Genomic DNA, 16,588 nt, shown 5'->3' on the forward strand with positions numbered 1-16,588 from the left:
GAACTATCCCCAATGAAATAATATATCTCATCTAGCTTAAAAAAGACATTCCTCCTGAAGAGATAGGCTAAAGAGTAAGGTCTGGTCTAGACAATTATTTGCATTGTGCATAGAGACTAAAATCAAAGAGGTTGAGTTATTGCTTAGAACAAAAATCCTACACAACAAGATGTATTTCTGGATTTGTACTGGGGAGATATACTTCTAGAAATTAGAGGCGAATTATAAAGGTTTACCACAATGTCGTGCATTTGCGATTGCTAGAAAAAAAAATCAAAATCTGCACTCATTGCTAAAAAGCCATTTTACAAAAACCCCTACAAAATAATTGTATGAGTGGTAATATAGTACTTCTTATGAGTAAACAGATACTTTAAGAACATGAGGAGCTCAAATTTGTTTCTACTATTTCAATTGTTGTTTACAGATTCAATCCACTGGGTGTTCATGTGTAAATTAATTAGTGAAAAACTACTAAGTATGGGGGTACCTACCTACCAGACTTCAAGATGGTCGCACTTCTTTGAGGCTCATTGTGGGGAGGCCTAACATTCTCTATCATCCACCTCCAAAGGGTGTTTTCTGTGTCCTGACCACAAAACATATGTGGGCACCCTAGAGAGCTTCCCAGCAATACTTGTTTGCCGCCAATCCATCATCATTTGGGGGTACTTCAGCAACCTGAGAGGGAGAGGCCTACCATGCGGCTTGTGCATCAAGTCGAGGCAGAGGTGATGGCTGACAGACATAAACAGTGGAGCCCTCCCCACTACTTGGCAGCATCCTTGGAGGTGGAGGCTCTGGATCGCTGGTTGACTGGGCTGGGTGCCCTGTCTCCGTCCATCCCAGAGGGCCTCTATGGGCTACAGTATGTGTGTGACCAGGATAATACCTAATCCTCCTGTTATGTGGGTGTTGGTGGGCAGGAGTGGCCCACAATGAAAGGACCCACCCTGCACTCTGCTGGTTCCATACACATTGGGTCCTGATCGCCAGCCGACCAGACAGAGTGCTGTGGAGGGCTCCACTGGCACTGGACTGTCCGAGTCCCTGGGAATCTGACTGACCTGTTTGCCACTCCACGACATCCTCAGAGGCAGGATTGCCTGTTCACTGGCTGAAAAGGCCTCCCCGAGGGCCTGCACTGGCAGATTAATGAAAAGCCTGAGTAGTGGTCCACTCCTCTGATGACCGGTTAAAGAGGACCAGAAGTGGAGCACTCAGCCTTGCCCTGTGATGCTCCTAGTCGTGGAGGGTTCCAATCACTGGGTGACTGGGCTGCACTCTGTTGAGTGCTCTGCTGGTTCTGGCCTGTCTGGTGCTCTGGAGGGCCAGGCCGAGGATGTGTTGCATTTCTCTACAATCCATTACCTGGAGTAACTCCTGCTGTGAGTTGAACAATTTGTGATTAGTCTGGAAGTAACATCTCTGCTGTCCTCCCATTCCATCTTAGGTGCTGCGCTGGACCCTTCTGACTGCATCCAGCACTAACCGTGGCACCGCTGATCTGGTTGAGGTGGGCTTTTGATTGCTGCTGGAGGTTGCTGCTGCTGCGGTCGATGCTGAACTAAAAGGGAATTGGGGTGATCAAGAGGAAGAATGAGGACCTGGAGGCACACTCTTGCTGCAACATTCTAGGTTTAATTGGTATCCCTGAATCAACCAATACTGGAGATCTCACAATATATGCTGAAAAACTACTCATTGCACTGTCCAGTTTTTGCATATGTTTATGGTTGAGCGTGTGCACCGATTTCTGGAGGCCTCAGCTACCTCCCATTGCTACTCCACGCCCCATTATAGCTTGACTATTGAACTTCAGACATAGAGATGTAACACTGTGCTTGGCACAAGAGCAATACTCCCTGACCCACAAGGAAATTTCATTATCAATCCATCTGGACTTCCCAATGACAGTACAGAAGACCTGGCTCAAATACCTGGATTTGAAACAGAAACTTTGCAGAGCAAATATCAACTACACTATGCTGTACCAAAGATAATTCATTGCAACTAATTCTATATCTTTGCATCCCCGCAGGGGGCTGCTCTTTTCATCAAACACTGCTGAAAGCAGGTGGAGGCCTCCCTTCAACATTGCCCCATCATTCAACAGACTCACACCTGACTGACAATGATCAACTGTAGACATTCTTGCAATATCCATCTGATCCAGATCACTCTTGATTACTAATCAATGGTATGGAATTGCTGAATGACTGCTATAAAAAAAGACTCATAACATCCCTCATACATTGCCCACAAACGCAACTCATGTGCATTGCAAATTTCTTTCTGTGCCTGACCAAATGGGGATCAAGAAAATGAGTGAATTATTTCTGAATGGCTGCTTTCTTAACACTGCATTGGCCACTGATGTGCTGAACTCTACGATGCTTGACACCTTCCTGTTTCTCTGGCTTAGGGCACTATGCAAAGCTACATATCCATCCTTTCCCGGTAACTGGATGGATTGGACACTAACAGCATTCATTACAGTTCCGACATGCAGGAGAATGGTAACTAGAGGTGGGCGGAACTCACTGAGTTTCACTCTGCAGAATTTGGTGGGTTTACATACAAACTCCATGAGATTCAACAGAGCTCCACCCACACCAACAAATGAGTCATGACGTACCTTGTACACAACTACAGTCTTTGAATACCTATAGTACACTTTCCCCATGCGTACCTACCTAATTTATTTAAAAAAACAGAAATATATCTTGAGCAGAAACTGGAGGTTAACAGGCACATATCAGTATGCAAACACATTTGGCGCAATTGACCCGTATACACGCATACGAAGTTGTGCGAGGCCTTGACCCAATACATGGTGATTCGCAGCTCCCGTGCCACTCATAAGCAAATTGAAGACAACTTAACTGAGCACCCCTTTCCCTTCCCCTACCATCTCACCCCTCAAAGCCATGCTGAGAATTCTCCGTTTTTGGTCAAGACAAAGGTGTGGGTCGGGAGTCACCCGCTATATTGCAGGGGGTTCGGGTCCTGGCGATTACCACTCTTGTGGCTGAGGTTCTGAAAACCCTTTGCAACTGCCACAAGTGTAGCAGGCGCAGGCAGGCAAACTAATCTATTGATAGATTCTCAGTATTTAAAAGGGATACCCCCCTTAAACACCTCTCACTCAATTCAATGTGAATTATTTACAATCTCACCATTTAACATTGGGAAAATAATATTTGTGACATTACCCACTACATATTCCAGGCACAGGTGCACACAACACATCCCAGGCCACTCATCTGCATCCTTGATCCCTACTGTGTCCTCCCCCAGTGCCGCGGGCGGTTACATTCCTGGGGAGAGAGGGGTCAGAGCATGGTCAGGCCTGGCACTGCTTTACCCTGGTAGTGGCTATGCCCCCACCTGCAGCGGTGGATCCACATCGCATCCCTGGGACGACCGGTAAGAGCCACCCATAACTCAGAGAGTGGTCCTGGAGGTGCCCATACTCACAGGAGACTGGTGCTGCCCACAACCTGCACAGAGCCAGCCAGTTTCTCGGGAAGCCCAGCCACAGTCCAAAGGTGCCCACACCACTGAGCCAACAGCCAGAGAAATGAGCTGGAGGAGGGTAGGTGCCTACTAGCATCACTGTCCAGAGCCAGGGGAGGAGGGAAGGTTGTAGAAAGGAGAGGGGGCCCACCAGCAAGTGTAAAGAAGGCTGCACTGCCACAAGACAGTTGGGAGAAAAAAAGAGACTGTATGTGCATATGAAAAAGTTAGGACTTGAAGATAAGAGATTGTACTCATACAAATAATGTAGGGATGGGCAGTAAACTCCCGCCACTCAGTGGTTGGCAGAGTTTTTGCTGAACTCCGCACTCCAAAGAGAGTGTGGTTGGGCAAACTCCAGAAGTTACCCACCCTCCCTGTTGTATTTGGAAATGCAAACAGAAGCCCCTGTAGTGGAGCCCTAGGCAAGATCACAGTGGGAGGGGAATTTAAATGAAACCAGATCAGACACAGACTGGTTATATTGCTGTGGGCAATACAGAAACCTTTCCCCAAATTGCTGCCTATGGCTTATACACTTCATCATATATATCACACCCCATCAAGTTTCACAAAAGAAAACTGTGCACAGACTGTAGAAGCACGCTATGCATCCAACGCAGATTTCATACATGCAGCAAGGCTGTGTCCACCAGTCGCAGACTGCTCCTGCATGGTATTTCGACTTCTCTCCAACATGGTCAAAGTAGACATGGCACCAACCCCAAAGGTAACCCTCCTAGGATACACTAATATTGAACCTGGTGCAGTGCATGAATTCACCTCACTGGCTCCGCTATTAGCGAAACAGCTTGTTGCGTGCACTTGGGGCAGTGACCTCGCTCCAACGACCAAACTGTAGCTGCAGGACTTGGCATATTGTAATGAGCAGCTTAAATTATATTAACACACATTATTGTACTAAACCACCGATCAATAAGCCCAGGTGCATCTGGGCTCCACTGCACTCCTTCCTACTTACCCATGTAATGACTTACACCTCCATCAGTGGACAGGACCCATTAAATAACCTATAATGTTTCAAAGAATGGGAAAGCAGGGCCAAATTGGCCTGGCCTATGGAATGTCCTCAGTATATTTGACTATGTTGGCTTTGGTGATTGTGACATGTGTGGTCTCTGCAATGGGGTGTACATTCCCTCTCCCCCTGACACCTATTGTCTAAGTTGTAAAGACTGATCTATACTGTGACGTATTGTTGGACTTGGCTCTTTTTGCAGGGTCATCTCTGAACTTTTTGCCTTCCTCCTGTATTTTATTCTAACCTGTTGTTGACTGTTTTATGACTCTGGGCACTTTACCACTGCTGATCAGTGCTAAAGTGCATATGCTCAACTTCCCATTGCCCTAATAAGCAGTGACTTCCCCACGCTTCCCTCCGATTATTCCACACCTGTTGGAGGAAGAATTCAATGCTTTATCCCTATTTGAAATCTATAACCGACAAATGGGTGCTTGGAATTATCCAACATGGTTTATTGCCTGGAGCTTACCACCAATACTCCAAATATTCCACCTCGTTTTCACAAATTGTCACCAGACCATCTGCTATTGCTCGAAGAGGTGCAATCTCTTACTGGAGGGAGCCGTAGATACAGTTCCACTTCAGTACCAAGGGTCAGGGATCTATTATCTTTACTTTCTGATCCCCAAAAAGGATGGCTCACTAAGACCTATTTTAGATCTGGGAGAGTTGAACTGATACATACTGTCAGAGCACTTTCACATGCTGACCCTTCAACAGGTACTTTCTCTTCTACAGCAAGGCAACTTAAGACGCATATTTTCATATTCCAATTCATCCAGTTCATCGCAAATACCTCAGATTTGTGATAGCAGGCAGGCATTACCAGTTCAAAGTAGTTCCGTTTGGAGTCACCACTGCTCCCAGACTATTTACCTAATGTCTAGCAGTAGTAGCCACTCATCTCAGAAGACAATGTATTCATGTCCTTCCCTCCTAGACGACTGGCTCATCATAGCCAGCACTTCCCAAACCTTTCTGCAACACACTCCGAATACAATACACCTACTTCATCAATTGGGCTTCACCATCAATGAACAAAAGTCTTACCTGTGTCCAGCACAGATGCAGTCTTATCTAGGAGCTACTATCAACACTTTTTTTTCTTCTTCTTCTTCCGCTCTTGTTGTCTCATTTGATCCCCTCCTATGTTGCTATGTATCAGCTACTAGCCCGTTCTTTGCTGACCCCAGGATTTGTAACAGGCCTTGTTATGTGAGCCCTATTTGATTCATTGTCTGTTTATGTTCCCATTTGACTCATGTAGTGAACTGTTACCTTCCTTTCCTTCAAATTGTAAAGCGCTCTGATATCCCTCGGGATCAAGTTCGCACTATATAAAACTTTATAAATAAATAAAAAAGAAATAAAATTTGTGGTGTTTTCACTGTATTACTGTATGTGTTCACAAATTCTTTACACACTGCCTCTGAGATAAGCCTGTCTGCTCGTGCCAAGCTATCAAGGGGGTGAGTAGATGTTATTTTAGAAGTGTACCCCCTTACCCTGACTACAAGCAAGGGTCCCTATTTGGTCAAAGGTACCTACCTAGAGACCCCCAGTTCTAACACGTATCATAATCTGTATGTTACTCTGTATCGTTGTGATTACAGTTGTCCACTAAGTATTGTAAAATTAACTAATACAAATAAATAAAAAAACACTATCATATATATCTTTACTGTAAGGTTAAAGTAATTGTTAATTTATAGGGGTTGTAAGCACCCCCTACATAAATCCAAATTTCTTTCCTTATTAGGGTTTTCAGCCTACATCAAGAGGTCGATTCTGGAAGCAGATTTGTTTGAGCTACCTTCTAACGAATGAGTTATTTTATATAGAACCTTTATGGAGAAAACATATTAGGAGTAATCAAATGAATAATGTGTAGTATACCTTCCTTGAAAGGATGAAATATCTGTGGTGGACTGGGCCCTATATGCAGTCTCACCCCAGATGTTTGCCTTCCTTGCAGAACCCATTTATGATGGCTTTTGTGCACACTTTGCCTCTACCTCTACCTTTACCTCTGCAGCCAAAGAATTCTACCGCTGGATCTCCATCTGCGCCGACAAGCTTGCACCCCTCTGCCACCCCGCAAAACACTGCCCTCTGAATGCTGCCTGGTTCACCACCAAACTCCAAGAAGCCAGACGCTCCTGCAGACACCTTGAGAAAACCTGGCGGAACAGTAAAACCACGGAAGACCTGAACAACCACAAGAACGCCCATAAGGAATACCACCGGCAACTAAGGGACACCAAGCAGACCTTCATCAAGAACAGGATCCACACCAACCAACGCCAAATAACTTTTCAACATCATACAGCAATTCATCAAACCCCCCAGCGAAGCCACGGACGTCAGACCATCCCAGGAACTCTGCAACAAGCTCAGCTCCTACTTCCATCTGAAAATCAAGGCCCTCTATGACAACCCTACAGACCACACAAGGAACCTCGGCATCATCCTGGACTCCTCCCTCACCATGACCCGCCAGATCAACTCCGTCGCCTCCACCAGCTTCAACTGCCTTCGCATCCTGCGAAAGACCTTCAAGTGGATACCCTCCGAATGCAGAAAGACAGTCACCCACGAACTCATAACCAGCAGACTGGACTATGGCAACGCCCTCTACACCGGAATCTACTGAACTCTGCTGCACAAGCTCCAAACCATCCAGAACGCCGCAGCAAGACTCGTCCTAGGGACACCATGACACAAACACATGACCCAACACCTACGAGGCCTCCACTGGCTCCCCGTCGAGAAGAGAGTGACCTTCAAACTTCTCACCCCTGCCTACAAATCCCTCCACAACATCGGACCCAAATATCTCAACAAGAGAGTCTCCTTCCACGTACCCAAAAGGAACCTCTGCTCCGCCGACCTCGCCCTGGCAGAGACCCCCTGCATCTGCAGAACCAGAGCTGGTGGACGAGCCCTCAACCTCAAGACCTGGCTCTTCAACGGAACCGGAGCTGCGCCCCCGCCCCCCAGTGCCGTGGGACCCTCACAGGTGAGTAGCGTGCTTTATAAGCCTCCTCATTGATTGATTGATTGATTGATTAAACAGAGGTATAGTGCTTAGTGCTTGAGCTCTCCCTTCTAAACATGGTAGAATTGGTATTCACCTGATTGGATTATTTAATGTGCATAAAAGACCATAGTATATGCTAATGCAATGTACCCAGGGTCTGTAAAGTAAATACTACTTGTGAGCAGCAACACTCATTGTGCCTCCCACTAAGGTGGCATTGTAACACATCTCAGAGCTGCCACTGCAGCTTGTGACGCAGTTTTAAATTACCACTTCGACCTGGCAAAATAAACCTTTTCCAAGGCCTCAACATTCCTTTCTAATACATATAAGTCACACTTAGAGTAGGCATGAACAGCAGCTCTTAGAGCAGGGTGCATGGTATTTAACAATTAGGGAAGGTTTGCTTAAGTATGTTGTGACAGTGAAAAACACCTTACCTTGTTTTTCACTGTAACAAGGATATCTTTCTTATAAACTAACACTGGGTTACTTTATTACACCCACTAGGTGAGAGCATCAGTTTGAGAACAGATAGAGAACTGTTTCTTTCACTCATTTGAATTGTAATTTAAAATGTTCTTTAATGGTAAAGTCAGATTTAAGTTACTATTCGGAAACTGCCACTTTTAGACAGTTGGCATTTCTTTGCCTAAACTAAATGTGTCTCTTTGCCAGTGTCCAGGGCTCCATGACTGTGAATGTCTCTCCTGTGGTGTGGTGTACTGTACATTTCTTTCACACACGGGAGGAAAGGGACCTGGGCTTACAGGGAGCAGGTCTTCCTGGCATGAGATTTAGGTAGGAGTTGTGCCCTGCCCTGATTAAACTTCAAAGGACCTTGCCTGCAGCACACACAAAGGAACTTGACCCCATGCCTGCCCTGGCTTTTGTCTCCCTATACAGTCTGGAGCCAAGGCCAAGGTAAGGCAATGAACTGGCCAAAACCAATTTGGGAGAATGCCAGGGATTGCCCCCCACACAATTTATTACATTTTACTCTATTGTTCTAAATTGATTTGGGATTTTTCTTGTGTTGTGTTTTCACTCTATTGCCATTTGAGTGTTGCATAAATACTTTACACATTGCCTCTAAGTTAACCCTGACTGCTTTTGTTCCAACATACCAGAAGTTATGCACAGGTTTATTTACTGACTTTGGTGGTTTGCCCTGACAAGGACTATAATTTCAGTGCAGCTCTCACCCCTCTCAACTAATAACCCAATTTTTTACAGTCTGTATTACTGGTATTTAAACTGATAATCTGCACTCCACTGTGTCAAACCTCAATTTACTGAGCCATCTGGCTGGCTCGTTGGCATGCTCCATGAAAGCTTTTTGTCTGGAAAAGGTTGTTTCTAATCTTTAACACACAATTGAGGTAGGTTGCAATTAGCAGTCCCCTTGGAATCGCTAAAATCACGGGATTAGTGGCCTGCAGCAGACCACAATGTCCGTGATTGCTTTTAAATAAATAAATCTTTTTTTTTAATGCAGCCCATTTTCCATAAAGGAAAACACATTGCGTTTAGAAAAAAAATTATAGTTAACTTTTCATTTTTTAAGAGCAGGCAGTGGTCCGTGGGACCACTGCTTGCTCTTAAGAAACGTTTTTGCATACATTCACAAAGAGGAAAGGGTCCCTTAGAGACCCCTTCCTGTTTACGAATGGGTTACCACCAACTTGAAGTTGGTGGTAAAATGCAAATGTTTTGAGACTGCAATGACTTTAAAAAAACATTTATACATACCGTTATGATGTGGTATTTGGAAGGGACGCCCTAAACATGCCCCTTCCAAATGCAGAATCGCAAACCCAGTTTGCGATTCGGTAACAGGTTACCAAATCACAAAATAGGGTTTGATACATGTGAAAAGCATTTTTTGTGTTCACAAATGGGCCGATTCTGAGAAGTGGCCCATTTGTGAACGCTGAAATGCTTGATACATGTGGCCAAAGAAAGCACAGACAGAAACAAGGAAAGGTAGGGGGTCTTGAAAAACCTCTAGATGAAGATATGTTTGTTTAAACACTCAATGAAGAAGCTCTAATATAAATAGTTAAAAGGCTGCAATTGGCAAAGAATAGAACGAGGCACTATAAGTTGAAATCTCTGCTGAAAAACTTTCCGAAGTCATTGCATCAATCAAACAAATCACATTTATAAGGCGCGGCTGGTCACCCATGGGGGTATCCAGGCAGGCGGCTAACATGCCTCTTGTAAAAAAAACATAAACTTTCAGAAAATCTTCAAGAGTAAATAAACAACACTGCTGTTTGCGGTGTACAATACAATTTTGGAATCTTGATTTCTAATTAACACATTGAACAAGGTCTCATTAATGCTAATACATGGGAAAGAACCGTCATTTTTGAATCATACAGAACCGTTACTTTACTGAATGTCAAGTCGTAACCTTACAGTTTGGCAATGAGATCAGAAAATATTCTCGTGCTAAACATGCACCTTAATCATTTCGGGCCGGTCAACAGCAGGCAAAAACAGATAGTCAAAAGAATTCTCACTTCTGTTTGTTCACTTGATGCCGAGAAGGTGTTCAAATGCGGGGCCATTCATTGAACCGGTCCTAGATAAAAATGGGTTAAGTTTAATCATTGCCAAATTTGTTTTGGTCATTTAAGTCAAAGATTTTTATTTTTTTGATCTCTACTATAATGTATTTAACCAAAAGTACTGTATGGGATTGTACAAATGTTTTTCGGAATGATCACAAAGTCCAAAGTATAAAAAAAAAAAAAAGAAGAAGAAATATAGATAAAAAGCAATGTCACAGGAAGGAAAAAGATAGTAGTTGTATTAAATAATAATAAATACAATTATAACATAGCATTCTTCTTCCTAACAGTCAAAATAAGGAGAGAAGGACAACTGGATGAGAAGCCAAGTTCCCAGTTCAGATGGCTGGGCCCTCAAAAGCCGATGACACTCTAAGAATAAAAGTAGTCCCAGTCGCCATCCTGATGACATAGATAACACGATGCCCAAAATGATGAAATATTCCAGAGCTCCGCAACAAAGGCAGATGGATGGTCAAGTTATTGAGGACAGTGAGCAAAGAAATAGAGATGACAAAGGGAGCAAGCTGACAGAAATTCACAGTATGAAAGGGATTCCAAGTGAAAGACTACGGATAACAGCATGATTCCAGGCACCACTTGCCAGAATCACAACTCCCCTGTCTGAACAAATTCAACCCATCCCTAGGAAGCTCCCCTGAAATGGAAATAGACACAGAGGGCAGGGGGGTTAGCAGCACTCTTCCCACAACAACACATTTCAACAAAGCGGTCAACAGAAGTTGCACTAAGGAATTCAGCACCAGATTCCAGCTCCTGCCACTAACAGTGCCCGCTGACCTAGCAGGAAGAATAAGTCCTCTCCAGTGTGATCAAACATCACACTGTGGATGTCTAGAACAGAAACAATAGAAGCCCCACCCGGAGAAGGAAACCTCACAGCTGGGGTAACAGCTAAGCCTGGGCAGAGTTTGCTGAGTCATGCTACGTGGAGCTCCGCGAAGTGCCGAAAAAAATCCACCACGCTAAACTGAGTTCCACGAGTGGCACAGTCTGGTACGTCATGCTGTTGGAGCTGATTTTTAGCGCCAGGAGTTTCTCCTGCACTGTGAAATCAGCACAAATGGCATCATGCCAGAAGGCGCTGCTTCTTTCTACCACTCGAGTAGATTTTCTTCTTGAGAGACAGCTTCCTCAATGCGAGCAGTAGCGACCTGCAGCAAACGCCCGCATTTTAAAATCTTGCCATGAGGTGGTCTAGCATGCCATTTCTCATGTTCGCCAAGTTAACATTGGCAAGCCTCACAAGAGAAAAAACTCTGCTCCGCATCGCTTTGCAGAGATTTTCAGAACTGCAAGCTCAATGTGGAGTGGGCAAAACTCTGTGAACTCTGCCGGTGGAGCAGAATTCTTCACCCACGCCGAAATAAATCCACCACGCTACACTGAGTTCCATGAGTGGCACAGTCTGGTACGTCATGCTGTTGGCGCTGATTTTTAGTGCCAGGAGTTTCTCCCGCACTGTGAAATCAGCACAAATGGCATCATGCCAGAAGGCGCTGCTTCTTTCTGCCACTCAAGTAGATTTTCTTCTTGAGAGACAGCTTCCTCAATGCGAGCAGTAGCGACCTGCAGCAAACGCCCGCATTTTAAAATCTTGCCAAGAGGTGGTCTAGCGTGCCATTTCTCCTGTTCGCCAAGTTAACATTGGCAAGCCTCACAAGAGAAACAAGCATTTACAATGCAACGGTCTCGGCATTGTTAAAGTTAGAGCTATTGGCATTGCTCATGACAATGCCGTTTCTTTAAATGTTTTAAAAACAAAAACATAAACAAAACTAATGTAATGAGCAATGCCAATAGCTCTAACTTTACCAATGCCGAGACCATTGCAATGTAAAATGCTTTGACTTTCACCTGACAACCAAAGGCATCCGAGGTGAAGTAACCTTTGCTTCCATTTACTAATTAGGGTAATCTAACCTGATTTCAATGGCCTTTGGGTGAAAATTCCAAATCATGAAACTATCAGAGGCGCCATTGAGTGAGGTTACCGCCTTAAACACAACAAATTTAAGCAGCCCCGGGCTGAGTCTGCTGCATTCATGGGCAGGACGGCCGAGTGAAGCCGTGAAGCCGAGTGAACCAACAACCCGCCACAGTGCCTTGAGAGACCACCTCGCAGCACTGTGCTATTGTGATTAACCGCCCTACGGCGTAGTTTATTCTGTTTAGGCATCATGGAAAGCCCTCTCCACCTGCACACCTCAGGTTAGAGCAGGCCCGGTGTTTTGTGTTTTTTCATTGCATAATGAGCCCTGCAACACAGAGCTTCGTCATTGTAAAATATAGGATTTACAATGCTTAGAAAGGGCAATGAACTGTAGCATTAAGTGCTGAATGATTGACACATTTTTCTATATGCCAAAATTGCAGCTTCTAATTCACAGGGACGCTTTAACCCCCCCCCCCCCCCTCTCCAAAATCACTATAGCTCGTAGTTGCCGTAATACAAACACGGACAGCAGAGGGCTTAGGGTTAATTAACTTGGGCTCTGGCACATTTGACAAACGGTTTGATCTTGGATGCTGGGCTGCAAAGCTGGAGGTGGTATCGCAGTTGGTCGGGATATGTACAATGCATGGGACTGTTCGAGTCTGGGACAACTTTACCCCACAGGGTTGCTTTAAACAACAAAACTCACAGAGGTTCTGGTCTCTGTAGCATAGGAAGCAAGCGCACAGGGACCTATACTTGGGTAAGTGCTGGTGCGCAATGGCGAAGTGCGGTTAACGTTGTTTTCAAATAAAACAAATGGGAAGGAGCGGTGGAGGCAATCTACACGCATACCGGGCCTGACACAAAACCTATTGATGGAAGGGTGCTTTAGCACCTGGTTTATAAACGGGATTACTAATGACCTCATAAGTACTGCGCAAAAACAGTCTGCCTTCACTTTATGGGTATAAACTCAAGTTATTTTTATTCAGCTAAACCATCACGGAGCATCGAGTCTGCCCAAACTTTCTGACGGTGAAATTTCCAACCATTGGCCTGGATTGTAAAAAACAGCTACAGAAACCCGTGCTTTTCCTGGAACACGAGACACAAAGACGGTGTGCTAGGAATCGGAATACCATTGCAGGACTCGGCGGCCGCCGTAGAGGTCACGGGGTCTGGAGGAAGGGTGTTGGCCAGTAAAGGAGGGGACGGGGTATTTTCCTATTCACCTACACAGCAGAAAATCATAGCAAAAAGAGGCACAGCATTACAGCAGGAGCACTTAACTCGCGCCAAACCATGACGTCACATCGAAAGTGTACTTACACCCTCCCACTCCACAAACAAGGCAGAGCAAAAGGCACACCACTGCCTTTCTCCGAGGCAGAGCAGAAATGCCTCGGAGAAACGCAGCGTCCTTTTCGGATTCGGGGGCGTGTTTGTCTTTTCTCTCCTCCAGCCATTGGCTGGAGGAGAGAATGAGACTTTCTGCAAAAAACACGCCCCCCGATCCGAAAAGGACGGGGCCTGATCGGAGTGACGGCACCTCTTCTCCAGTGGCTGGCCAGCATTGAAGAGGCCAGCCAATGGAGAACAGGGGAGAAGAGGGGCGGGATCAAGCCCCTCTTCTCCAAGTCATTAAATCTCTCGACTTCCGGTTCTGCCTTCGGCAGACCGGATGGTCCCGAGACCTAAAAACTCGGCTCCGCATTGCTTTGCAGAGATTTTCAGAACTGCAAGCTCAATGTTGAGTGGGCAAAACTCTGTGAACTCTGCCGGTGGAGCAGAATTCTTCACCCACCTCTACTAACTGGTACACAATTCATGCTTTCACCAATCTTTCAAAATCCACTCTGCAGCTCACTATGTGCCCCCCTCTGCCAGCCCCCATCAATTAAGGCACACAGGGGTACATTTAGAAGGAAATGGTGCACCGCTGAAGCAAACGTTGCAGCGCCACACTGCAGGCACACCCATGTGTTTTCCCTTGCGCTGGTGCTAAAAATAGCTGCCTAGCACCAACACTGACACAATTGCGCCACAGTGCAAGAGTGCCTGTATTGCAGGGAATGATCCCTGCAATGCAGGCACCCTTGAACTATGGTGCAAGCGTGTCTGTGTTACAGGGAAATAATTATTTGCAGGAAGTGACACCTTCCTGCACATAAAGAATCTTTAAAGGCGATTTGCTCTTTCCATCTGTGCTGCAAAATGCAACAAACATAGAAAGAGCAAAAATTAGGAGAAATAAAACTATTTCTCTTTGTTGTGCCAATCGAACATCTGCTTTTGCATGGAGTTAGTTTTTGCCACTGCCTCATTTTAGATCTGGGGCAGCGTAAAAAGCAATGGTGCTGTGGTAAAAGGCCCGCAGCAAGAGCCATTCTATGCCCCTTTCACACAGAAAACTGCTGCTATGTAAATATGGTGCAGGGCATTGCTCTAACGGAACGGAACGGAACATCGAAAAAAGTGACGTTCCATTCGACTATCTCTTGTAAATATGCTCCACAGTCCCGACTCCAATGCAATAACTATTTCCAATGACACATGGCAAGAAATCTGTATCCCTATAGATATTTGTAATAATGGTGGAACCCCAACGACAAACATATGGAAAAGGAAGCATGTTAGCGAGGCCATATGAGGGAAAACAGAATGAGGGAAAACAGAATATAAACTGCCCTTGTTCACAGGAAATATAATTCTGATTGAGTCCAAAACCTCCATTTTTGTGGCCTTGTCAGATATTGAGGAATTTGTTTAAACATCTATCCTCAAAATTAATATGGCTAACTTAGTATTGTTTAATAGTTCAGTGATGACACAGGCACCTCAGTGCGATTTCTTATTCCAGTGTGTCCATTCTTTCTGAAATAACTGGATATGTATATTTCACAAGAGTGTTTACTTTAGCCATGTGGGAAATTTCATGAGGAAGTCATGTAGCATTCATAATTACTAACTGAGCCCCTTGTTTCCTATAATTCACTTTCTCTCATACCCTACAGCCAGCAAACAAGCTGTTGACTAGACTACAAAATCCATGATTCTGTTTTACATGGACAATTAGAATGCCAAGAGTGATAGCAAAGATAGTTTTAATATCCAACAACAAGAGACCACAAAAGATAATATTTAAAACTCTCAGTGAGAGGAATATGTGAATGGAACACCCCTGAAGGTCACATCAATCTGGATTCATTTCCTCATTAATGGTAATTTAATGATCACAAAACTGCTGAATAGAGGGGGGAATTTGTGGATTTTAGCCGTAAGTGCGAATACTTACATCTATCACTAAAGTGATTTGCAACTAAACATGCTAGACTTCCACACTAACAATTTTCTCTTCTCCACTGACACACATACCTACAGTCCTAATCTCTCCCCAGGAACAGACTTGCACACATTATAAGATGGTAAAATTGTACAGTAATGTTACACCAGATGATACTCAAGGGGCTTTAGCTTTACAAAATGGAAACACTAACAGAACAATAATGGCTCTGATGTTGCCAACTGGGATATTGGCTATGACATGAGACAAGAAAACTCCAAAATGTCAGAATATAAACTTTATAAGTGTCTTGCTAAAGAGGCCACACAGGTCAATGTAAGAACAAATGAAACACATAACTGCAAGGACACCCACCTGGGCCTCTTCAACTGCTGGCCCTTGTGAGAAAGAATGGTCACTCCATCCCCTGCTGCACTGGTTAGTAAACCTGCACTGATGAAAGTCTACAGGTGGATGATGGGACACTAGGTTGCCTTCGCAGGCTACTCGATTTTAAATTATTGCTGGTTATTCAAGCTATAGCGATAGGTGAAGTGTCTGCAATTTATTTAGGGGGCTTCTTGGAAGGTGGTGGGTGAGAAAGAAAGCTTGACTTAGTATTATTATTTGTGAACAGTGAATGGATTCAATTTGACTAACACACATATATTCATTTGTTGTCAAAAGGTTTTCAAAGATCAAAATATTAATATTACAATGAATAATAAAATACCCAAATGTTCCATGCTGATATTAGACATTTGAATAAATGCTGTCTCCCTAAGCAAAACCGGTCAAAACTAAAGACAAGATCATGAGTGGGACCATAACCACTCTCATCATAACAAAATGCAGGATTCTTCTGCTTTCCCAAATGAAGAAAGACATAGGGGCTGATTTAGATATTAGAGGACAGGCTACTTAATCACAACGGTGAGTGATATCCCATCCACGAAAATATAAATCCCATAGGATATTATGGGATTTATATTTCGGCAGACGGGACATCCGTCTGTTGTGATAGAGTAACCCTTCTACCAAAATTTAAACCAGGCCCAAAGTCTGCAAATCAATATCTAATGTCTCCACACTTCACAGCTGTCACTGTCTCAAAAGGAACACTTACCTCCTTGTACATTATTTAAAGATAAAATATTAAATA

At 44.4% G+C, this 16,588-nt stretch overlaps 1 protein-coding gene across 2 annotated transcripts in view; it reads right to left on the reverse strand.

Annotated features, from left to right (window-relative positions):
- LRRC2 (leucine rich repeat containing 2) overlaps positions 1 to 16,588 on the reverse strand; it is a 1,026,438-nt gene that overhangs the window by 177,798 nt on the left and 832,052 nt on the right. The window lies entirely within an intron of this gene.

The sequence above is a fragment of the Triturus cristatus genome, chromosome 2_1 (assembly GCF_964204655.1).
Source record: "Triturus cristatus chromosome 2_1, aTriCri1.1, whole genome shotgun sequence".
NCBI classification, from domain to species: Eukaryota; Metazoa; Chordata; class Amphibia; order Caudata; family Salamandridae; genus Triturus; species Triturus cristatus.